The sequence below is a fragment of the Dipodomys ordii genome, unplaced genomic scaffold, assembly GCF_000151885.1.
Source record: "Dipodomys ordii isolate 6190 unplaced genomic scaffold, Dord_2.0 Scaffold7, whole genome shotgun sequence".
NCBI lineage: Eukaryota > Metazoa > Chordata > Mammalia > Rodentia > Heteromyidae > Dipodomys > Dipodomys ordii.
In genome coordinates, this window is record NW_012267223.1 from 6,404,479 (window position 1) to 6,429,185 (window position 24,707).

General features: G+C 39.9%; 1 protein-coding gene and 1 pseudogene across 1 annotated transcript in view; one reads left to right on the forward strand and one right to left on the reverse strand.

Moving 5' to 3' along the window:
• The window catches only part of Prkca (protein kinase C, alpha), a 388,590-nt gene that overhangs the window by 278,093 nt on the left and 85,790 nt on the right, over positions 1–24,707 (reverse strand). The window lies entirely within an intron of this gene.
• Positions 22,931–23,475, forward strand: LOC106003157 (annotated as a pseudogene).

Consider the following 24,707-nt stretch of genomic DNA (forward strand, 5'->3'; position numbering starts at 1 on the left):
TAAGGTCCAAGTTTCCTTTGCCTTCTTTGCCATCTAGATCTCCTCATGGTTACAAGGCGACTACAATAACTCCCCAAAGCTACATGCATAACTACAGCAGAAGCAGACAAGATTTTTAACTTATATCCCATTTTAGGGTAAAGAAACCTTCCCCAGAAGCTACTTGCTCCACTAGGAGGAATCAAATGTCCATCAAGAGTTAGTATCCTCATTAGTGTCTTGGATCAGCCAAGGTTTGTTCAAATCACAGGGAAAGGACTGCACCCCTAGAGCAAACTGGGCTCTGTCAGCAAAGAAGAGGGAGGAATGTCCACTGTGTAGATAGTCACCACACAGTATCTCAGTATTTTTCATTCTCAAACCAGACCACCCTCCCCCTTTGTAACCATCTTTCACCTTCTCATGCATTCCTTCCTACCCATGGGCCTACTTTCCCTGAGCCCACAGTCACATTGCATGCTGGCACCCCCTGACTGCGTCCTCCTGCATAATGCACTCGGCATACACACCCTGACTAACTTTGCTGGAGGAACACCATTTTCGAGTTGTCACTTACTGGAGTCTCACCTTGAAAACCTACAACAAAGGCCCCTGCAGCAATGAAAACTACCTTCGATTTACCCTCCGCCTGGCAGGAACCTCACCTTCTGCCAGCCTTTGTTGCTCAACCCAACACAAGTCTCCTCAGTGGGACTTGTCTGCTTACTGTTCCCTGGACGTCTTTGCTCAAACCCACCTCTCTCTCACACCTCCACTTTGCTGTGCTACCTGAAATGGCCCTGTTTTCTTCTCCATTGCTGCATCTTTCTCAGCAAAAAGGAGGCAGGCTCAAACAAGCCAGACCTGGTTTACCTCCCAGCCAGCTCAGCCACTTGCTGCTACATGACTTGGCCACATTAGATTTCCCTGTCCTCCCCAGGGTTGCTCTTCAAGCACTTCACAAAGCCATTAGGATAAAATATGTGTAGTGACGCCACATCATCCATATAATCGTTTCCTTCCTCTTCCTAAACTATACCACCATCAAAAATCCTTTTAAGACCACTCCTAAGGCAGAAGGTGTGGTTTGGTTGTGGAGTGCTTGCCTAGCTTGGACAAGACCTTCTTCATTGGATCCCCCATACTTCAAGGGGGAAAAAATACCATCCCTGTTGCCAGAGGCTAACACTGTTTCATTTGGGTTTCTTCACTGCAGATACCTGAACATTTTCAAAAGAATAAGCCATGTGTAAATAATACAGTCATGTCTATTCCTGAGTTTTAAAACATGATGCAAAACCTTCTTTTTAAAAGATTTATTAGCTGGGCACCAGGAGTTCATGCCTGTAATACTATCGACTCAGAAAGCTGAGATCTGGGGATCATGGTTTGAAAGAAGCCTGGGTAAGAAAGTTAGTGAGACTCTTAGCTCCAATTAGCCATCAAAAAGCCAGAAGTGAAGCTGTGGCTCAAGTGATAGAATGTAAGCCTTGAGGCAAAAAGCTACAGAAAAGAGCCCGGGCTCTGATTTCAAGCCCCAGTATCAGCATTAGAAAAAGAAAAAGACTTGATTGGCATACATGAGACATTAGTTATACAAGGGGAGGTTCATTTTGACATTTCTATATATGCATACAATTTACCTCAAACAAACTCAGTCCCTCTATAGTTCTCCCTTATCTTCCTCCTCCTTACTTAATATAATTTCAACAGATTTCAGTGCTATATTTTCATATATATAAACTACTTTGGCCAGATTCATTCTCATTCACCCTCTCTGTTTACCCTTTTCCTTGCTACCCCCCCCAGAGTCTGATTTATTCCCCTATCATTCATTTTAATTGATTTCATATATGAATTATATCAAAGGATTTCACCACAGTGTTTCAGACACAGCTATATTTTATTGAACTCAGAAAAAGCTCCTCTATTGCTCTTTTCCCCCATCCTTCCCTTCCATTGATTGACAGCTTTCATTGAGATTCCTTGTCACCTTCAAACACAGAGTGAAAGTATTTCGGTATCATTCACTCTCGAACATTCTCTCTCCCTCTCCTCCTTTCCCCTCATTCTCCCAAACTGTCCCATTGTTATAATCTGTCAATCTGTCCTATGTGTATATATCTTTTAGGTTTATATTCCATAAAGAGCAAAAATTATGCACTATATGGCTTTTTAACTTATCTCATTTAAAATGATCTCCATTTCCATTCATTTCCCTCAAATGACAATTTCATTGTTTTCTTTATGGCTGTTTAATATTCCATGGTAAAAAAAAAAAAAGTACCACATTTTCTTTATCTATTTCTTGAGTTAGGCATCTTACCTGATTCTATATTTTGGTTACTGTGAACAGTGCTGCAATAACTTTTGCAATAACTTTGGTATGTAGATGTCTTTCTATATACTGATTTTCGCTCCTTCAGATATATGCCCAATAATGGTATGACACAGTTATAATGTAGATCTTTTCCTAATTTTCTTGAACCTCCATATTAATTCCCATGGTAGCTGCACTAGTTTGTGTTCCCACTACCGTTGTATGAAGGTTCTTTTACCTCACCCCACAATGGTATCCTTGCCAACGTTTATTACTGTTTGCAAAGCCTTCTTCTCTAAGCTCCTTATCATTGCTTTCCACACAATACTATTTCATTTCCAAATCAGATTAACTGGCCACAGAAACATTAATTCCACTGTCAATCCTTTGCTGGCTCCATTTTTCTCTACCTAGAACATATATGAATATGCCTTCAACTGTGACTTTCACTAAGCCAAGAGTTGGTGGCTCACTCCTGTGATCCTAGTTACTCAAATGGCTGAGATCTCAGGATAGTGCTTTGAAACCAGCCCAAGCAGGAAAGTCTTTGAGACTCTTATCTTCAATTAATCAGAAAAAAAAGTGGAGGGAGCTGTAGTTCAAGTGATAGAGTGCCAGTCCTTTCCTCATCACTAATTGATTTCAAATATTTTTTTCTCATATGTGAATTCTTAGGTTGGGAGTTTATGTTACATAAACACTAAGGAAAATCATGCCTGACAGACAGATCTTTGCTGTCTCTTCTCTCTAGAAAGATATTCTAGTGTTTGTGATTCATGCAGAGAAACTTCCCTTGGCAGAGACAAGTCTAGAAGCTTCTTTCAGAATCAGGCCTTGAGGAAGCCCATACTTCCTCCCCAGCCTCCACAAAAGAGTTCACAGCTCCTCCTTACTTCTGCTAAGGCAATGTTATCATAATGGTAGAAAGTGCCAAAGAGTTGTTTTAATAAACAGGGTTTTTAATGCTCTTAAAAAACTCAAAACACAAGTACTTGATTCTATTAGCGAAAGTACACGGAGCCAACAAAGGATTCACAGTGGAACGGACAGCATGCGGCTGTTTCAAAAACTGACGTCAACAGCACTTAGAAGATTGAACTCTTAAAAATACTCAACTCCAGAGAAGTGTTCATGTGTAACTGGAACCAACCCTGGAAGATTCTAGAGCTGTAAGTGTGCTTTAAGAATTTTTTTTACTTACATATCAAATGTATCTAGCTTTATACTTTCAAGTCACACATCTCCCAGACCCCTGGATTCAGAACCCAAGGATGCAGAATCAAGGATCACAGGCATGAAGCACTTTCTAAGGACTGACATAGTTTCGAATTGGCCCCCATCTCCTGCCTGCATGTTGTTTGAATGCTCCACCCACACCTCCATGACCAAGGGCGCCAGAGTGTTCTACAGCTCAGGCCTGGGCTGCTCTCTACTTTTCCCATTTGACTCTTATAGGTCCTCCCTCACTGAATGTAGATTCATTGCCAAGTGTCAAGAAGTGTCAATTCCCTGTTAACACGGGACATCACTGCACCGCACATTGCTCACTTGAGGTCCAGGTATATTGTCAACAACCCTGTGGACCACCCTGACATCACCAGTGGATGAGACTGGGGCGATTAATACACTCTAAAAGCCATATTTAAAGTGTTCAGAGAGAACTAAATAAGAATAGGGTGTCTGGCAGTTGTCTTACCATGCAAAGCTATGTCTTGTATTGTTCCGAAACCTGGCACCTCTCTCTTGTGTTTTGAACAAAATGCTTCTAACGTTATTTAGGAAAATAACAATCCTGGGCAGGATCCTGGGCAGGAGGTGGTGGGCTCTATGGCTCCTTGGAGTGACTATTGATCTTGACCTTCTCTTTGGCTACCTTTAGACAAAGAATATGCCAATACTTGGAGCTCTCAGTTTTACAATTGATATTTATTTGTGTCATCTCTTTGTCTAGGAATATAAAAGTGATTCTAAATTAAGATGTATAATAAAAATCAGATTTATTGTACCTACAAAAAAAAAGAATTTTTTTACTTTATAATGTGATTGTATTTTTCAACTAGGAACAGACCATTTGAGTAAACCATAATTATTACAGCAGATTACCTGAAAGAAACTGAAGGCATAGCTCTCTCAGTACTCATAGTTAACAGACCAGACCAGTAGGTGATATCTCTTAGAAGACTTTTGTATGAGTCAGGTTAACAATTATCATATGTAAACAATACTTCCAAACTTGTCTTTCTTGGATATAATACTTCATATTAATAATTTTATAGGTAAGTTTCTGGTTTATAGAGTCCAACTTTTCTAAATTATCAAAATTTCAGCTCTGGAAGTTCCCATTCATTGAAGATTTCCACAATAGTGGATGGTAAAAATGTGAAGCATGGCTTTTGACAATGACACATCAAAGGTTGCATCACGAAGGAATGTGGGCATTCTTGATATACCCAGTTACAAGAGCCACCCTGCTCTTGAGCTCAGAAGAGCCCCTCCGGTTTCATGGAAAGGTTTGCTCCACTGTACAGAGTTCTAACAGCTCTGCTTCTCTGAGGTATAGAACACCTGAATGAGGAACAAGCACTACTCACCTGAACTAGTAAATAAACAACTTTAACCTTGTTATACATAATCTCACCACCATTTAAAATATGTCATGGTACATAAAGATGACCTGCTATAAAATATGACCATGTTGTAAAAACAGGATGGGATATTCATAGTTTACCCTGTGTCTCTATCTTCAGCATTAGAATCTCTGTTGAAGGGTTACTGTGTAGAGTCTTAAAGCTGACAAGGGCCACTATTGTCTTTCTGGCCATTTAAAACATTTTGAAACTAATATACCCTTCACTTTCATATATTGGCCCAACAATACTTAGCCAATATTTACTGAGAGCTTACTCTCTGTTCTCCATTTAGATAGTTTTATGAACAAAAACAGACAAAATCCTTACCCTGTAGATGCTACATTCCAATTCATGACACACTAAATCTAAACTAAGCTGTGCTAAGCTCTCAAGACCTATAGAAATCTACTTCAGGAGTCCCAGGACTACTGGAAAACTGAAGGAAGGATGTCTCACAGGGAGAACTGTATCCCCTATAACATTCAGATGTCAAAGTCCTGACCTCCATTTCCTTAGAATGTGACCTTACTTGGAGACAGGCCTTTTACAAGGTAATTAAGTTAAAGCAGGTCATTGGGATGGGCCCTCATCCGATAAAGAGGAGATTAGGACACAGACATGCTCAGAATACCTCAGAAGACACGGGCAGAAAGACAGTCCATCAAAAGCCAAGAAGAAACCAACTGGCCAACAACATTGACTAAAATTATGAGAAAATGAATTGTTTGTTGAAGCCACCCAACCTGTCATCCCAAGGTGTTATGTAGGTGACAGCTAAAATAGTGGTAAAGGGGAAGGTGGCAACAAAGGAATGTTAGGAATATCTTTCCCTATAATGCTGAAAAACACAATACAGTAAAGCTCACAAAACACATCTCATGACTGAGTTTTGACATCCTCGCATAAATGGACAGGAGGGGAAAGTGGGGAAGGGGAAGGGATGATGTCTTCCTTCCAGACAAAGGGAAATCTAAATCTGACAGTGAAGGCCACACTGTTGCAGTGAAAAGAGCCTGCGATAATTTCCCTCAAAGGCCAGAGTTTCTTTTTATTGTTGTTCCTTCTCTATAAATGACTCAGGCAACCCCTTTCAGTTTCCCTTCTCTCATTTCCAAAGTAAAAATGAGAGGAGATTTACATGTGACTAAAGGTGAATAAGTAGTCAAATGAGCTCCCTGGGTTCTGTACTGAGACTGAGGGTGGGACATCTGGACTGTGTCCCAGAGACTCTGCACCAAGCCAGAATCTGAAGTTTCTGTGACCCTTGTTAGCTGTAAAAATAAGATATGATCAATAAGCCAGTGAGAATTCCAGAATCAGAGGTTTCTGTGACCCTTGTTAGCTGTAAAAATAAGGTATGATCAATAAGCCAGTGAAAATTCCAATCCTTTCTTCTCATTTTTTTTCAGGGTATTTTGAAATTACAGAAAAGGGAAGAGTGTGGGGGGCACAATGACATCATTCAGCACCAGAACTTCAGACTAAAAGAGATCATTTTAGGGTCTTCTTGATCCAAACTGATAAAACCTTTGCCAAAAGTCCTTTCTACTCCTGTAGTGCTAGCTACTCAGGAGGCTGAGATCTTAAGATGACAGGTTCAAAGCCAGCTTGGGCAGGAAAATCTGTGAAGCTCTTGTCTCCAATTGACCATCAAAAAGCCAGAAATGGAAATGTGGCTCAAGTACCAGTTCTGAGCAAAAAAGCTCAGAGACAGTGCCCGGGCCCTGAGTTCAAGCCCCAGGAAAAGCACCAAAAAACAAAAACAAAAAACAGTCCCACACACTGATTCTCACTGTCCTCAAAGCCTCACAACCTTTAGGAACATGTCCCTAGATACAGTGACTATGTTTTTTTCACCAAATATTTTTATTTCCCATCTCAGTCAAGCGCTGGAGACAAACTGTAAGTGAATGAAGAAATAAGTCGATAGATCTATTCCTTCTGTGTGTATGTGGAGGATCTCAAGGGGAGGGGGGCAGATAAATGGAGAGGAAAAGGGTGGGAAAATGCAGTCATAATATTCACTGTACATATATGGAAACGGAATCAACTTGAGGGGGATGCATGGGATTGAGATAGATGGGGGAGAAGGAGGGAGGGGGTAACATTGTACTCATAATCTTATATATCAAATTGAAACTTCTTTGTATAACTATTTAAACATAATCTTAAAAAAAAGAAAAACAACTTTCTGACCATGTCCCAGAGCCTCCACCTCAGTCTCCAAAAATTTATTACGAAACAGAATTTCTTTGCATGTAGGCAGCTTTCTGTCAGCTTTTAGAACTCCTTCATTCCTAGAAGTCTACAAGCCATTAAGGGCTTCTCTACAAACCCAGTTTTAAATTCCTTGCCTTCCCTCCAAATGGGAGGTCAGAGCTCTGAAAGAGAACTGTCAAACTCCAGCTCCCAGGCAGTCCCCAGAAGGAATGCTGAGCAATCTGTGGTCCCTCTAAAGAAGACCACACTCCAACAGGGCTAAATTAGAAACAACAACAACATATGTGTACACAGTGGGTAAGGTCGTGTGCAAGTTAACATGTTTTGTATTTCTGATGTGAGAGGTTAAGTAGCTAACAAGAGTTTAATTAGAAGAAATAAGAAGTCGTTAAAAAAGAAAATCCAAGCCTCATACATCCTGAGGACTATAAGACAAAAAGCCTCCCAAGTTTCCTTCTTAGATTTTATTTATACTTAGCCCAAGCGACAACAATATTTAAATGAAATTTCGGTAGAGGAATATATATTCCGAGCAGGACAATTTGTGTTTTGCATCTCTACCACCTGACAAGCAGCCAAGTCATAGACTTACGCCTGAGTAATGAGAAACAAATGACCTTCACTAGGGTGACACTGGAGGCATAGGGACCTTCCTTACCAGGGAAGGTGTGCAGTGGAAAACACAGCAGAAATTCTCTCTGAGTGCATTTACTGCGTGCTTGCTTGACTGGAAACCTGGGTGCACAGCCACTCTCCACCAGCGGGAGTGGCTAGGGCCCAGGCCAGCACCCAGCTGTAAAATGGATATACCACAGATGCACTCAAGGCAGGGGCGAGAGAAAATAACTCTGACAGCACAAGCTCCTTCACTGCACCTGGCTCGGGGAGGCACCAATTCCTGAGGGACCAAAGTTCATTACGCAGCCAGACTATTTTATGGTACTGGGGCCGCTCTGGATCTGTAATTATACTGAAGTTTAATGGCATAGTAAACTATACTCTGGACTTCATGATTTTCAACTGATCTTTTATTGTCTTTGTAAGAAAAAAATTTAGGGAGGGGAAGGGTGATTCACTCCTGATACCGTGACATGTGGACAGACGAGATCCCACACAGACTTGCCACAAGGAAGTTTCTGGCAGCCAGAAAGGGCAGTGCTCACACAGGGCAATGTTCCTCTGGGAAGTGAGGTGGCAAGAGGGGGCAAGAGGTCTCTACAGCTGCCAGCCAAGTGTTGTAGTTTCCCTGCTGCCCAGGCTACCCATCTCTGCCTGGGTAAGTCTCCTGTCGTCTTTCCTTCCCTGTCCCAGCCCATCAGGTCAAGGCTCTCGGGCCTTTCTGTTGCAGCTTTCAGCAGGGCACTATCCCTTACTCTTTTGTAAGTGTCCACTCTCTGTCCATCCTGCAAAAGGCCAACCCAGACTGTGTTGCCACGTGCCAGTCACCACATCCAGTTTTCTTTCTGTTGGTGCAGGCCTGTCATGGTATAGTGAAAAGTAGAAACCAGGAAGACTGTGGTCCAGGATGGTGTGGGCGTAAAGTAAGACCTTTTTTCAAATATAAACAAAGCAAAAGGGAGAATAACTCATGCAGTAGCAGAGTACCTGTCTAGCACATACAAGGCCCTGAGTTCAAATCCTAGGAAGGACAGAGCGAGCGAGAGCAAGAAAACATGCTGTGGGAAGTGTCATCCTTCATCCATTGAACTAACATTTATGGAATATCCGCTGTGTACCAGACATACCGAGAATTCTCAGGGCACCGTGGAGAACAAGGTGACACTCAACCGGGGAGCACAGTTGGCTTGTCGTTTATAGTAGCCTGGCAAAATCCTCGTCACACAACTTGTCCAAAAACCAAGTGACCCAGAGATATTTTGAACTGGGAAGGGACCAGAAAACTTACAACCTTTTTTTTTCTTGAAGATCAACTTTTTATGTCTCTCTGACATCAATTTAAGGAAATCTTTGATCTGAGTAGAAACAATCCTTTCAGAACATTCTTGGGGACTGGCCTTGTGGGTTTGAAGCCTCTGGCCTCTGCTGTGGTATTTCTGAATGAACAGCTCAAGACTTTCAGGGCTACCACTGGGCAGAAAGTTAATAATCCACACCTGAGCAACTGAAGGGAAACTGCCAGTTTGTAGCAAGCTTTCAATCTCTCCTGAATACTGTGAACTTACAAAGGACATTCACTTCAGGTGCGGGACAGCTCAAACTCCCCTCCCCCAACTCCAGCCAATACACATTTAATATAGAATTCTCTCCGAAGAAGAACTTTTAGAGGAAATCCTCTGTTACTTATTTTCTTATTTGTATTGTTATGATTAACCTTGCTATTATCTAAATGAACATTATACTAAAATTAAAGTTCAAAAACAGCACCTAAGATATGTATTTTTTTAAGCATCGTGGCTCCTGTGTGTTTATCCTGGGCAATTGCTTATCTAGTTAGAATTAGGATTCGAAATACAATTAGGATTACTGGAAAGGACTGGATGAAACAAGACAGGAAAGTGGGTGACAGAATACTTTTTGTCTTTAGGCCTTGATTTGGCAGAAAGTGTGGAAAATTAGCAATTTAATGTTACATGTCTTTATTTTAGAATGTAGGTTTGTTTGGTACACACAAAGTGCTTTATAAATGTTCTTTGACAACAAATAATATGAATGAATTTTTTTAATAGCACCCATCTCACTCATAGTTAGATATATAATATTGGTGAATTTGAGGTTAGCAGAAACCACATAACTCTGTATGAGTAAGGAGTTTTTCTTGGCAGTATTGATATTTGAACTCAGGACCTTGTAACTGCTAGGTAAGTGCTCTATTACCTGATTTTCAATGATGTTTTGAGTCTTGTCTTGTTTATGTCTGGAGACACCTGGACCACATGTCTCCATTCTCATACTAACGCTTCCCACATAGCTGGATGACAGGGATGAGCCACTATGCACAGCTTTGTATTAGTTGAGATGGGATCTCACAAACTTTTTGCCCAGCTGGCCTCAAGCTATGATCCTCCTCATCTCAGGATGCAGGCTATCATACCTGGTCAAACATTTAAAAAGTTTGAGATACTGATTATAAAACAGGTTGACCCATTGTAACAATGAGATGTACAAGACACTATGTTGAAAAATGGACTTTACAATTTAGGTGGGGGGAGGGAGTGTAGTTGTAGAGGTGGGAGGAACGGGATGGTAGGAGAAAAACAATGGAGGAGGCAAAAATGCTTGGTAGGAAATGTACTCATTACCTTGCTCATGTAACTGTAACCCTTCTGTACAGTATTTTTACAATAAAAATGTATTAAAAAAGTGAGAAAACCTTATTTTAGAGAATCTGGAAAATGTGGGAGAATATAATAATAATTTTTTAAACTACCCATTAATTGTGCCAGCATTTAGAAATACATATTACCCTCTTGATATGTCTTTGTGTGCTGGGTATATTTAAATATATTCCCACTGTAGTGTAGTACAGACACTTGTATCCTTCATTTTTCATATATTACTATGTCACAAACTAATCTTTGAAAACATATTTTCTGGTGGCTGTATGATCAGTCTTGTGTCAGGAGACCATGATGAATGAATCAACCTCTCCATCCCCTGAACATTTTCTGTTTCCTTTACTACAGTTCCTGCCACCTTGAGCTTTCACAACTGCTTGAATCATGCAGTCGCACACACATAAGCAAAAACTAAAGTGGCAAAAATTCAGAAAGACAAGAACCCACTCCTAGCTGGTTATATGACATAAGCACAAACATCCTGATCAGGCACCTGTGAAGAAGTTGTGATACTGGAACAAACTCACATCTATAATCCTAGTAATTCATGGGGCTGAAATCTATGGGTTACAGTTCAAAGTCAGCCTGGGCATAAAAGTCCCTGAGACTCTTATCTCTAATTAACCATCATAAAGCTGGCTCAAGTGGTAGAATACCAGCTTAATGAATAGCATAGGCCTTGAGTTCAAGCCCTGATAATGGTATACAGACACAGAGAGACACACAGACATACAGAGAAATATATATTTGATGTCTGCCTATATTTCTTAACATAGAGCACCTAACATCCCTATAGACAAGGAAGTTATAAGAATCTTCTCTTCTGATATTTGGCCTCTAACCCCAGTTCCTGTCACAGAGGTCTGAAATCTGAATCACATGGTTGAGAAGAGTATCTTCTGTTCTACTGACGTGACTCTCCGAGGGCTTCAGGACATGCCTCAGGATGGAAACTGGTTGCTTAAGAACCACCATCTGATTAGAGATTGGAAGTTCCAGCCCCACCCTCTGACCTCCAAGAACAGAGAGGAGGTGAATGCAGAGCCCTTCACTTATGGCCAATGATATAATCAATTGAGTCTTCGTAATGAGGCCTCCATACAACCCCAAAGGACAGGGTGAGAGACCTTCTTTGTTTTGAACACATTGAAGGGGAGGTGTATACCCAGAGAAGGCACAAGAGTTCCATCTTGCCTAGTGCCTCTCTTCTACCTGGCCACTGATCTATTTCTTACCATAGGCTTTAGAACAACCCAACAGTCCTAACAATATCCTTGAGGTCTGTGAACTGCTTCAGCAAATTCCCAGGTAAGGGTTGCTGGAACCCCAAGTTACAGGTAGCAGGTGAGAAGTACAGGGGCACAAGACTGAAAGCTGAAATAGGATGGTCGTGTGGGACTGAGCCCAAATATAACACTACCTCCTTGTAGACAGTGTCAGAACTAAATAGAATCAGAAGGTGCCCACCTAGCAGGTGTCTGTTGCAAGACTGCAGCAGGGCATGGGAAGCACACACACACATGGTGCTGAAGAACAGGAAAAATCCTGCTTCTTCCTGTCCCTAATCATTGGTTAGAATCTCTAGTTCTTCCTAGAGAATTGGTGATGGCTGATGTGATAAATCCCTACATGTTTTGGTGACGAGAAGTGAAGCATTCTGAATTGACAGTGAACACAGTAAAGACTTTTTCTGGCCTTCTGTTTTGCAGATAAGAAGAAGAAGGAAATAATTAAGCCAGTTTCAGAGCACATCAACCTTGCTGCTAAGTAAGAGGTTCTTGGGAAATTCACCAAGTAGATAGAATTCCCACCCGTAGGAATATAGGGTAAATGGGTCTGGTCTCCTGCCTTCTCCTGGAGACCTCTCCCACTTTCCTATAACAGTGATGTTCAGACTTTGAGCTCCAGCCAAAGACTACCCGTTATTTTCCTTGAAATGATTAGCTAAGCTCAGACTAATGCCCAGGCCTGCAGAACCTGATCTACTAGTCATCCTGAGCAGAGTGGTGCTCCAGAAAACGATGGAAGGCAGAGAGGTACCTGCTTCACACACAGGTACTAGTTTGTTAAAACAGCAATCTAAACATTCACACAGTGAGAACAAAGGAGAATATTCTTGAGAGGATTGCAAGGACTCAATAGCTATGCATATAAGACCTTATAAAATGATACATATACAACAAATCAAAGAAAGGTTGGACAAATGGGATTGCATGAAGTTGCAGAGCTTCTGCATGGCAAAGGACACAGCTAGCAAGATCAATAGAAAGCCCACTGATTGGGAGATCTTCACTAGCCATACAACAGACAAGGGTCTCATATCTAAAATATACTTGGAACTCAAAAAATTAAATCCCCCAACAACAAATCCTACAACTGCCCAATAAATAAGTGGGCTAATGATGTAAAGAGAAACTTCTCTGAAGAAGAAAGAAGAATGGCCAATAGACACATGAAGAAATGCTCTACATCCCTAGCCATAAAAGAAATGCAAATCAAAACAACATTGAGATACCACCTCACCCCAGTTAGAATGGCAAAAATCAAGAACTCCAATAACAACAGATGCTGGAGGGGATGTGGACAGAAGGGAACCTTACTTCATTGTTGCTGGGAGTGTAAACTTGTTCAACCACTTTGGAAAGTAGTATGGAGGTTCTTCAAAAGACTCCACATACAGCTCCCCTATGACTCAGCAGTCCCACTTTTGGGCATTTACCCAAATGTTTACAAACAAGACCACACTAAAGCTACCAGCACAACTATGTTTATTGCAGCATTATTTACCATAGCTAAGATCTGGAACCAACCCACATGCCCCTCAGTAGATGAATGGATCAAAAAAATGTGGTATATACACAATGGAATTCTATGCCTCCATCAGAAAGATGACATTGCCCCATTTGTTAGGAAATGGAAAGACTTGGAAAAAATTATATTAAGTGAAGTAAGCCAAGCCCAAAGAAACATAGGTCCCATGATTTCCCTTATTTGCAATATCTAGTATATGTATGAGTCAAGCAGAAAAGGTCAGATAAGGTGATGTTAGGAAAATGAACGCTAAGATATGTATTTAAATGTTTATTTTTCTTTCATGCATTTGTTTCTAACACAATTATAAGATTATTTCTTTGTTGCTTTGTATGTCCCTCCCCCACAGTATAACCCCTGCTTTCACTGTATTTGATGTCGGTATGATTTGTGGAGAGGAAGGGGAAAAACAAGTCATTTAAATAAGGATACAGGTGGACCTGTTGCAACAATGAGAAGTACAAATTGTCATGTCGAAAACGAACTTTACAACTTGGGGGGGGGAATTGGGTGAGGGGAGGGAGGATGGGAAGGGATGGGAAAGGTAAACAAAGGAGGAGGCTACAATGCTCGATAAGAAATGTACTCACTATCTTGCCCATGTAATTGTAACCCCTCTGTACAGTATTTTCACAATAAAAAAATAAAAATTAAAAAAAATGATACATATGTTTGTTCCCCCTTTGGTATATTCCCTTCTGTTGCTGCTTTTGATTTCTGTACCCTTCGACTTCTATATAAATTTATCTGATCTGGAGAGGGGAAGGGAAAGCATAGAAACAGTGGGACAAAGAGTGAAGTAATTCAGAAGTGAAATCCACTAGACATTATGTAGAAAATAAATTATACAACTTTGCGGGGAGGGGAACTCGGGAAGGGAAAATCTGGGAGAGAATGAGGGAGAGGGTTACACTGTTCAAAAGGAAATGTACTTATTATCTGACTCATGTAACTGTAACCCCTCTGTACATCACCTTTACAATAATTTTTTTTAAATATCAAAAACCACCAGGTGCTGATGGCTCACACCTATAATCCTAGCTACTCAGGAGGTTAAGATCTGAGGATCGCAGTTCAAAGCCAGCCTGGCAGCAAAGTCCATGAGACTCTTGTCTCCAATTAACCACTAGAAAACCGGAAGTAGACCTGTGGCTCAAGTGGCAGAGTGTTCACCTTGAGCTGAAGTGCTGAGTGACAGCACCCAGGCCCAGAGTTCAAGCGCTACAACTGACAAAAAAAAAATAAAAATAAAAAATCATGCAATTCAAGAGTCAAGTTTTAATAAAAATCATATGGGCCATCCTGGCTTTGCCTTTACTGCTATAAGTTGTTGGAGAGGTGAAGATTACAACATTGCCAGTAGCTGTCATAGTAGCCAGGAGCTATCATTGCCTTAATGTTCACCAAGGCACCAGCAGCTATGCCCATTACATTAATGGAGTAAATGTCAACACCATGAAAATAGAAAAAAAAATCCACATTGGTATTATTGTGAACATAGACCTCCACGGTTTTCAGACCACACTTTGAGAACCACAAAGTTTTAGAGAACAAAAGAACTAAAATAATTTCACAGTGGGTGCTCACTGTTTTACAAAGGATAATCATAAAATATTTAGAGGGGCTATAACCAAACAAAAAGTGCTCAGGCTTTTAAAGATTAAAGTGTTCTAAAATGATAAACACAGACAACACTAACTCTATGCAAAGTTTGGCTCAGTGAAAGATGGAAATATTCCTAAGCCAGAGGACAAGCAAACCTGCAGTCAAAAGCACTCATCTAAGGAAGTCATTTGCCGTGAAGTTCAAGAGTTCACCTACTTAACAATGTCTGTGAACTGGAACCACACTTATACAGCTGTTTTTTTAAAAAAAAAACCATAAGCAACATTTTACCACTTTCAAAGGCTAAGGTGCACTTTTTTGTGCTTGCATATTTATTTAGCAGTTTTAGCGACTATAAACTATCCCCCATACCAGATAAATTAACAGTTTAGTACAGTTTTCTTTGATAAGCAACTCAGACTAGTCACAACCGGGTTTCCATCATGAGTTCACTCCAATGAATTATTAAATTACATATAGATACTTTTGTGCTCATGGTATATATGATATACGGATATTCCTCATACAACAACAAAGCATTCCTGACAAATGATGGAGACAGAAATGATCTTCAACAATACAAAAAGAATGTCTTATTGTAAATATGGGAAACCATGGGACCTATGTTTCTTTGGGTCTGACTTACTTCACTTAATATAATTTTTTCCAAATCTTTCCATTTCCTAACAAATGGAATACAGTCATTCTTTCTGATGGAGGCACAGAATTTCAGTGTGTGTGTGTGTGTGTGTGTTTTCTTGATCCATTCATCTATTGAGGGGCATCTGGGTTGGTTATATATCTTTTTTTTTTGTGAACATACTGTACAGAGGGGTTACAATTACATGGGCAGGATAATGCGTACATTTCTTACCAAGCATTGCAGCCTCCTCCTTTGGTTTACCCTTCACATCCCTTCCCAGCCTCCCCCCTCCCCCCCAATCCCAACCCTTCTCCTCCCGCCCCTGGTTACATATCTTAGCTATGGTGAATAATTCTGCAATAAACATAGATGTGCTGGTAGTTTTAGTATGGCCTTGTTTGTGATCATTTGGGTAAGTACCCAAAAGTGGGATTGCTGGGTCATAGGGGAACTCTATGTGTATGGAGTCTTTTGAGGAACCTCCATACTGCTTTCCAAAGTGATTGAACAAGTTTACACTCATACCAACAATGCAGTAGGGTTCCCTTTTGGCCATATCCCCTCCAGCATCTGTTGTTATTAGATTTCTTGATTATAGCCATTCTAACTGGGGTGAGGTGGAATGCATCTTGAATATATATTTTTCTAATTTGGGGAGGGGAAGGGAAATAACAAAATACTGAAATAAGGATATAGGTTGGCCCATTGTAATGATGAGATGCACAAGATACTATGTTGAAAATGAACTTTACAACTTGCGGTGGGGAGGAAGGAGCTGGGGAGGTGGGGAAGGAAGGGATGGTAGGAGAAAAACAAAGGAAGGGGTAACAATGCTCATGTAACTCATTACATGAGCTCGTGTATAGTTAGTCATGTAACTATAACCCCTCTGTACAGTATCTATATATATGAATGATATGAATGTCATTTAAAAAGGAAAACTCAATGGTAGAATGCTTGCCTAGAAAGCTAGGTTTGTTCACTAGCAGCACAACAGATAACTAGAAACAACCAAAGGTAGAATTCCTTATGATACTTTTCTAAAGTTTGTGAAAGGAATTATGGAAGTTCTTACCAGTACTCACATTCACTCCAGCCTAATACTGTACCTGGCACCAAGTACAATAAGTACCAGGTAGCACCAGGAGAGAAGGAATGGAAGAGGAAGAAAGGGAGGGAAGGAACAAAGTCAATGATGGTAGAATGGTAGATCAGTAGAATTTGTCAACAGAGTCTTGGGGGCTTCTAATTTTATCTATTTTAAATAGACTAAAAGACATCTAAATGCAACCCTATTCTCAAATATTGATTTTTAAGCTGCCAATCCCTTCTAATATCCCCAGTACATGTGAGAGAACACAGTGTACAGAGCTACTGGATATACAAATGCTGACACTGTCCTAAGTGCCACTCTCCTAGAAAAATGAATAATCTTTACATCAATTATAATTCATCAACGGAACAGACCCTACACCTAAGATCCCAAGACAAAGAGGATATTCCCTACGTTATGTACAATACAGAAGACACAAGATTCACATGGTACCCCCAACACTTAGTACAAACAGCCAAGACTTTCCCTTTCCTTTGAGGAGGAAGGGAAGTATACCCTTAAGTATTTTATTCTCCTCACCATTTCTCATCTCCTTACCAGACCCCTCCAGACCCATCCCTGCATGTCCCATATTTCCTGAGCAAACTACAAGAGGCTTGTAAAACTCCCTCTAGTCATTATTTCCAAGTAGTAAGTCATAAAGCTACCAGAAACTGAAGGTTTGTACTTGATATTCTCTTTCTCGCCCCTAATTGTTAAATAAAATGAAATGAATCATCTCACTAAAGATGGATAGGATAAAACTAATATCAAATTTTATAAAGTTGATAAATGTAAAAATGAAAAATTAGGTTATACATGATGGGTCAGGCCTTCCCACTTGGGAAGATCACTTAAAGTTTAAATACCCAGTGTTGAAGCATTCCTTCATTTCTACAAACTAGGTTTCAAAGTTCGGGTTATAATACTAAAAATGTTTGACAATTTTCAGACTAAAATAATGCCCTAAAATGCAGTGGTTTGAATAAATTATACCATCACAAAGGTACTAATTAACTAACAATCAATAAAATATAGTCAACACAATCTCACAGCTAGAAGGTCTTTTTACACACTGAATAATCAGATTGAAATTCTTTTCCTTCCAAATATTTTTCTTTTACATAATTTCAATTTATCTGTAAATATCATACCACCAACGTACAGTTACCTCTGACCGTCTATTTTGATTACAGAATATTTTCCAGTAACTCTTTTATATGTTGTATATCATCCATCTACCCCAAAGAGAGACAGAAAGTGAATTAGTGTCAATACTAATTTTTATAGCATGCAGTTGAGTGTAACCTAGGAGGCATGGGTTCTTCCAGCAACGAATTACACAAATGTTCAAACCCTCATCCAAACCATCTCACAAAGACAAACTTCAGCTTTTAAAGAAACACTGCCTAAGAAACTCATGTAAAAACTGATATTTACATTAAAGACACACTTTAAACAGTGCTTAGTGTGTTTGGCTATGAATATCGTAACTCTTGCCAAGTTAAGAAACTGTAAAATTCTGTTAATGCACCATAACATTAAAAAAAATGTTTCGCAGTTTTACTGATAGGCCAATTTAACCATAGGGAAAAAGGAAGCTACCTTTTTTCCCTCCAAGAAATGAAAAACATGGTTCAGAGCAGCAGAATTGTACAAACGTCAAATATGAATATGCAAACTATACCGCTTTAGTCTAACACAATTCCTAGAATATGCCTATAATAAGAATCCATGGATAAATAAATAAAGAATCCATGGATAGATTAAAAATGAATAAAAACCCAATTGAAGGTTACAACTCATAAATTTAATTCATACTCCAACAAGATATTCACTGACTGGTCAAGTACAAAATTAGTTTCACTGAATCTATACTATTATTAAAAACATTGCTTTCAAAGCATCAATGACTGACTATAAGTCACTTGGAAAGACTTTTACAAATGAAATCATGTTCAGTGTGATTTCCTGGAAATGAAGTGTCCTCCACAGATGAAGAAGTGGCCAAGGAGTCACAGTCCACTGGAAATAGACAGGAGTTCTTCCTTTTCCATGCATGACAAAATGCTGCATCCTCACAGCCCTCTCCCATCCAGTAAAGGAAGGCAAATAAGTGAAAAAGAAAGGGGATGGCCCCTTGCTTTGGCTCCTTTGCTGTCAAGGAACCGTTTAGTAATAAGCCCAAGGAACTGGATACATGGTCTTAAATTTTATGCTCCATGTGCCAATTAACTACAGCTCAACAGATCACACCTTGAGACACATCTTTTCTCTGAGAAACCCAGGAAAGTCCTAGAACACTGTGAAGTTTCCTGGGTAACATTTTCTGCCCTGCCATGGGCTTGTACACATTTTCCAGGCATTACAGAACTGGTCATTAGCTACTTGGGAAGCAGTTTTAGATTTCAACCATACCCTCTGGTGAATGGGACATAGGTCATCGGCATCTGTACAATAAGACATTTACACACACACACACACACACACACACCTCTTCTAGTGAAACTTCTTTTAGAACAAGTCATCTTAGTAAAGAGACTAGACCATGTGAAGGGTAAACAAAAGAGGAGGCTGCAATGCTTGGTAAGAAATGTACGCATTATCCTGCCCATGTAATTGTAACCCCTCTGTACAGTATGTTCACAAATAAAATTAAATTAAATTTAAAAAAAGATGGGAAAAAATATTTACCAGCAATATATCAGACAAGGGGTTAACATCCTGTATATACAGGGAACTCAAGAAACTAATCCCTCCCAAACCTAACAAACCAATTACTAAATGGGCAAGGGAACTAAAGAGGGACTTCTCAAATGAAGAAATAAAAATGGCAAAGAAACACATGAGGAAATGTTCATCATCCCTGGTGGTGAAGGAAATGCAAATAAAGACAACCCTGAGATACCACCTTACCCCAGTCAGAATGTCCCACATCCACAAATCAGCCAACGACAAATGCTGGAGGGGATATGGAGAAAGAGGAACCCTATTACATTGCTGGTGGGAATGTACACTTATACAACCACTTTGGAAAGCAGTCTGGAGGGTCCTTAGAAAGCTAAAGATTGACCTCCCTTATGACCCAGTCATACCACTTCTAGGCATCTACCCTGAACAACAGGAACTAATATACAAGGACACGTGCACCTCCATGTTTATTGCAGCACTGTTCACAATAGCTAGGATATGGAAACAACCTAGATGCCCCACCACAGATGAATGGATCCAAAAATTGTGGTATCTATACACAATGGAATATTATGCAGCCATTAGAAATGACAAAATAATGGTATTTGCAGGGAAATGGATGGAGCTAGAAGGAATCGTGTTGAGCCAGGTAAGCCAAGAACGAAGAGACAAACGGTACATGGTCTCCCTGATAAGTGGATGATAAATCCAAAATGTTAGGTGATACGACAAAACTAACAGGACTTAAGAAACAAAGAACTCCCGCTCATCTGGTTGAACCACTACTAAATATCCCCACGCTGCTGATCACAAATATGGTATATAACATGTGAACACTGTTATATATTACAGACTGTGATAGACAATTTGTTCCAGGAAAGTTAGAATGAACTAGTGACTTAGAAATTATGTAATCACTTAATCACAATCAAAAAAAAAAGAACCTCGGGGAAGGGAGAGAGGGAGGGGTTGGTAGGGGGAAAACAATGGAGGGGGTAACAATGTTCAAGAGGAAGTGTATTCATTACCTCACTCATGTAACTGTAACCCTCTGTATAGTATCTTTACAATAAAAAAATTAAATTTAAAAAAAGAGACTAGACCAATAAGGAAATCACATTGTTAATGCAAAGTTTCCTTTTCTCCTTTTCCAATAGAAAAATTATAGGTAAAATAAGCAAGAAATCCACCCAGAGGCAAATCCCTGCTATCCTGTTTTCTTAGACATCTGCAGCAAAAGTTTTGGGTTGTTTGGCAATCGGCAATCACTCTGTTGGGCTGATGCCAGCTCTCATCATTCAACCCAAGAACTCAATGTATGACAGAGCAAACTGGAGCAGGCATTCAAATCTGACAGCTGGCTGGAGAGGAGGGAAGGAAGCCACATTCTTTTTTTCTTTTTTATGAAGAGGTGAGAATAATGTATTCCATTCTTCCTCACAGCCACTGTAATAATCGCCCACAGGAAGCCCCTGAAGCCGGCTACTAGGAACACAGCCACAGGAAACCTGGCAGCGTCCAGCAAAGCACATTCTCCTACCTAAATGCTTGACTTTTTCATTACTAATGAAGAGCACAGAGAGCCATCTGCCAAGGGCTTGCAGCTTACTCCATTCAGGCATTAGTACCTATTGGGAAGGATTCATTTTACATGGAAAGGAACAGGGATTGGATTATTGGATTACAAACCCATGGAGAAATAATGCTTTGCCTACAAAGAACTTCTAAATTTAGATTTTTAACACCAGCTAAATCTGTAAATGTCTTCTCTACCTGTGAAATTCAAATGCAGTTACATAGCAGGGTGGGGGCAGGGTTCTCCCTGTTATTAATAAACATAAAGAAACAAGTGTAGCGGTGACATGAAATATAGGTATATGTTTTGCATATGAAGCCACAGCTGGATATGATCCAGAAAGCATCCAAGAAGTAGAGTGGATAGTGAGGGGGTAAACCCAAGTAGAGTTAATACTGCTGGTTTGAATCCTGTTTCAACGTCCTTATGTCTATATGACACTTTAGGGGGAAAAAATGAGCAGCAATGCTACTTAGGGAAGGACCAACTAAGACTATTACACAACCACTCTCCTGGCATGTTGGCAGCATAATGTATCAAGGGAAACTGGTTTGATTTTGGTTGGTGGGTTTGTTGCTTTATTTTGGCTTGGTTTGGTTTTCCCTGCAGGAGTCAAGACGGAGTTGCCTTTCTAAGAGTGTTTAAAAAGTGACATTGAGTTGGGTACTGGTGGCTCATACCAGTAATCCTAGCTACTCAGGAGGCTGAGATCTGGGGATCACAGTTCAAAGCCAGCCTGGGCAGGAAAGTCTGTGAGACTCTGATTTCTAAATTAACCACCAAAACCAGAAGTGGTACTGTGGCTCAAAGTGGTAGAGCCTTGAGCAAAAGAGCTCAGGTCCTGAGTTCAAGTCCCACAACTGACAAAAGCAAAACAAAACTGATACTGAGAGAAAGAGATTCCATGCTTTCCCAATATGACTAAGTGAAGTCTACCAACATACATTTCTTGGGTATCTTCTAGCATAAGGTCCTGCACAGAATGCAGTCTCTGAAAAATGTGATATCCTTCCAGACACCCTGTATGCAGGGGTGGCAGAGACTGAGGAGCTTGGGCTGAGGACCTGGGTGAGTAGCAGGTCTGGTGCTTGCCCGCAGCCCTACTTCTTAAAACACAAAACAAACAACCAGCAGACATGGAACTTTTCTGTTACCCCAGCATTATGAGGTAAAGGGAGGTGGAGGAAAACTGCATCAAGCCTTTAAGCTATATAGCATAAGAAAAGAACTCTTCCTTAGACCATGACTCCTTTCTTATTTGAAAAACTGAAATGCATCATGAAAAAGTAAAATAATAAGGGACTCTGCTGGACCCACTAAAAAGCAAGCCTTACACATTCAAATTCATAATGCCCCATTTCTCCATGCCTTACATTTAAACCTCTGATTTCTTTTAAATAACACCATTATTGAAAAGTAACATTATGCTGCAAAGCTCTATTACTTGAATTGCTCATAAATGGATTTAGGGCAGCTGCTGGGTTCTCTGAAAGGCAGTATTGTATGCACCTCCCTCAATCTTACCGGGCTCATTCATAAAGGTATTCCCACATCTACATTTGCCCTCTTGTAGTCAGCTGGGTCTGTCTACCTGGAAAAAAATTTTCACTTAAATTGCTTTAATGGTTTCTAAGTAAAATACTACTCCCAGTGATTTATTTTTCCATTTGATTGGCCAAGGATGTGAATTCTAGTTCACAGGGTAAATTCATAAATAAATAGTGCTAGCACCTTATTTGAGCTATGATGTAATATGAGTTTTACATTCCTACTTGCCCATTTCTAACTCCCATATACTACAAAGCTGAGTCTCCATAGTTGTATTCTATATGTTGTATACAAAGCAACAAACCATCTGATTCAGGCATCTTGGCATGTCCCCCACCATTTCAAGGTGAAGAATAATGTCTCCTTTGTGGGCTTGATTGAAGTGCATCTTTCACAGGATAGAATGAGCTTCTTGAGTTTTAAAGCATATAATATTAAACCATGTTGTAATGATTTCAGGTATCTGTAGGGTAATATTTCTCAGCACATGTCATCAACAAAAGTGTAAAGCAGTCTCTCCTTGCAGCGTCGGCGTGAGAGCAGAGTCCGAGTGGCGACCGCAAAGAGTCATGGCCGGACAAGCATTTAGGAAGTTCATTCCTCTGTTTGACCGAGTGTTGGTCGAAAGGAGTACAGCTGAAACTGTAACCAAAGGAGGCATTATGCTACCAGAAAGGTCTCAAGGAAAAGTATTGCAAGCCACAGTAGTGGCTGTAGGATCGGGCTCTAAAGGAGAGGGTGGAGAGATTCAGCCAGTTAAGTGTGAAAAGTGGGTGATAAAGTTCTTCTCCCAGAATATGGAGGCACCAAAGTAGTTCTAGATGACAAGGATTATTTCTTATTTAGGGATGGTGACATTCTTGGGAAGTATGTAGAGTGAATACATCATTAAAATGGCATCCTGTGAAGCTGCCTATTCCATGGAAGTTCTGAGATCTTTCATCATATAAATAATTTCCATATCTCCCTTTTATAATAAACTGATGGTAACTAAGCTAATGATATCCATTGTCTCTAAAGTTTAATTTCACTGTTCTGGTATAAACATTTCCAAATAAAACATGTAAATTTTTTTTAAAAGTGTAAAGCATGCTATTGTTTAAGTCTCTTTTATCTGTCATGTATATATGTTTTAATCATCCTCCTTGTAGGTAATAAAATAACAAAACTGGATAAATCTCAAATCATAATATTTTAATAGTTGTCTGTAACCACAAGGCAAAGTTTGATGCAGTATGTAAGAAACTTAAGTTGCCCTCATATCCATTAAGGTGATTATTGTCAGAAAGTGAAAGCATTGGCAAGGGTGTAAAGATACTGAGACTCATGTGCACTATTGGTGGGATTTCAAAATGGCACTACCACAATGGAAAACAATATAGAGGCTTCTCAAAAACTCAAATAGAGCCCCTATTTGCAGTATATATCCAGAAGAGTTGAAACAAGGCCTCAAAGAGAGATTCGCACATCCTGGTTCATAGCAATGCTCCTCACAGCAGCCAAGAGGGAGAAGGAATCAAATGCCCATCAGTAGACAAATAAAGTGCAGCATATTCATAATGGAATACAATTCAGCATTTAAAAAAAAGAAAAATTCTGTCACCCTATGCCAGTAACAAGCTTGGAAGACACTAAGAAAAGTGAAATAGGGCAGTTACACCCACTGTAGGACCTCACTTATGTGAAATATTTAAAGTCAAATTGATAGAAACAGAAAGTAGAGTTGTGGTTGCCTGGGATGAGAGGAGGAGGGAATGGGAAGTTGTTTGCAGTCTATGGAGTTTCAGTTTTACAACCTGAGAAATTTCTGGAGGTCTGTTTCACAAAAATGTGAAAAAAATATATTAACACCACTGACCTGCATACTAGAAAACGGTCAATATGGCAAATGTTGTGTTCACTGTCTTTTCTCACCCCCCCAAAAAAAAGAAAACAAACCCCAAACTATAGATTGGAAATTTTGAAACAATTTGAAGGAGCACCTAGTACTTCATTTACTATTTTAGAGAAATTATGATTTGGAGGTTTTTATAAAAATCTCAAGACAATTCCAAGAAAACTGCCCAAAAGCAGTTCCTCAGTACCCACAGCATCCCTCTTCTGTGCTTGCCACAGCCAAACTACACATAGATTCATCTCTAAATTGGATCTTAATCTACATAAAAATGCAGAATCAGTAAACACAAAAATTGAGCATTAAATAAAATTAAATCTCTGGAAAGAGAACAAGTTTGGTTTTTTTTTTAAGTAAACATCATAATTCTGTCTGCCCAGTGCACTAAAATCTCTAGAAGC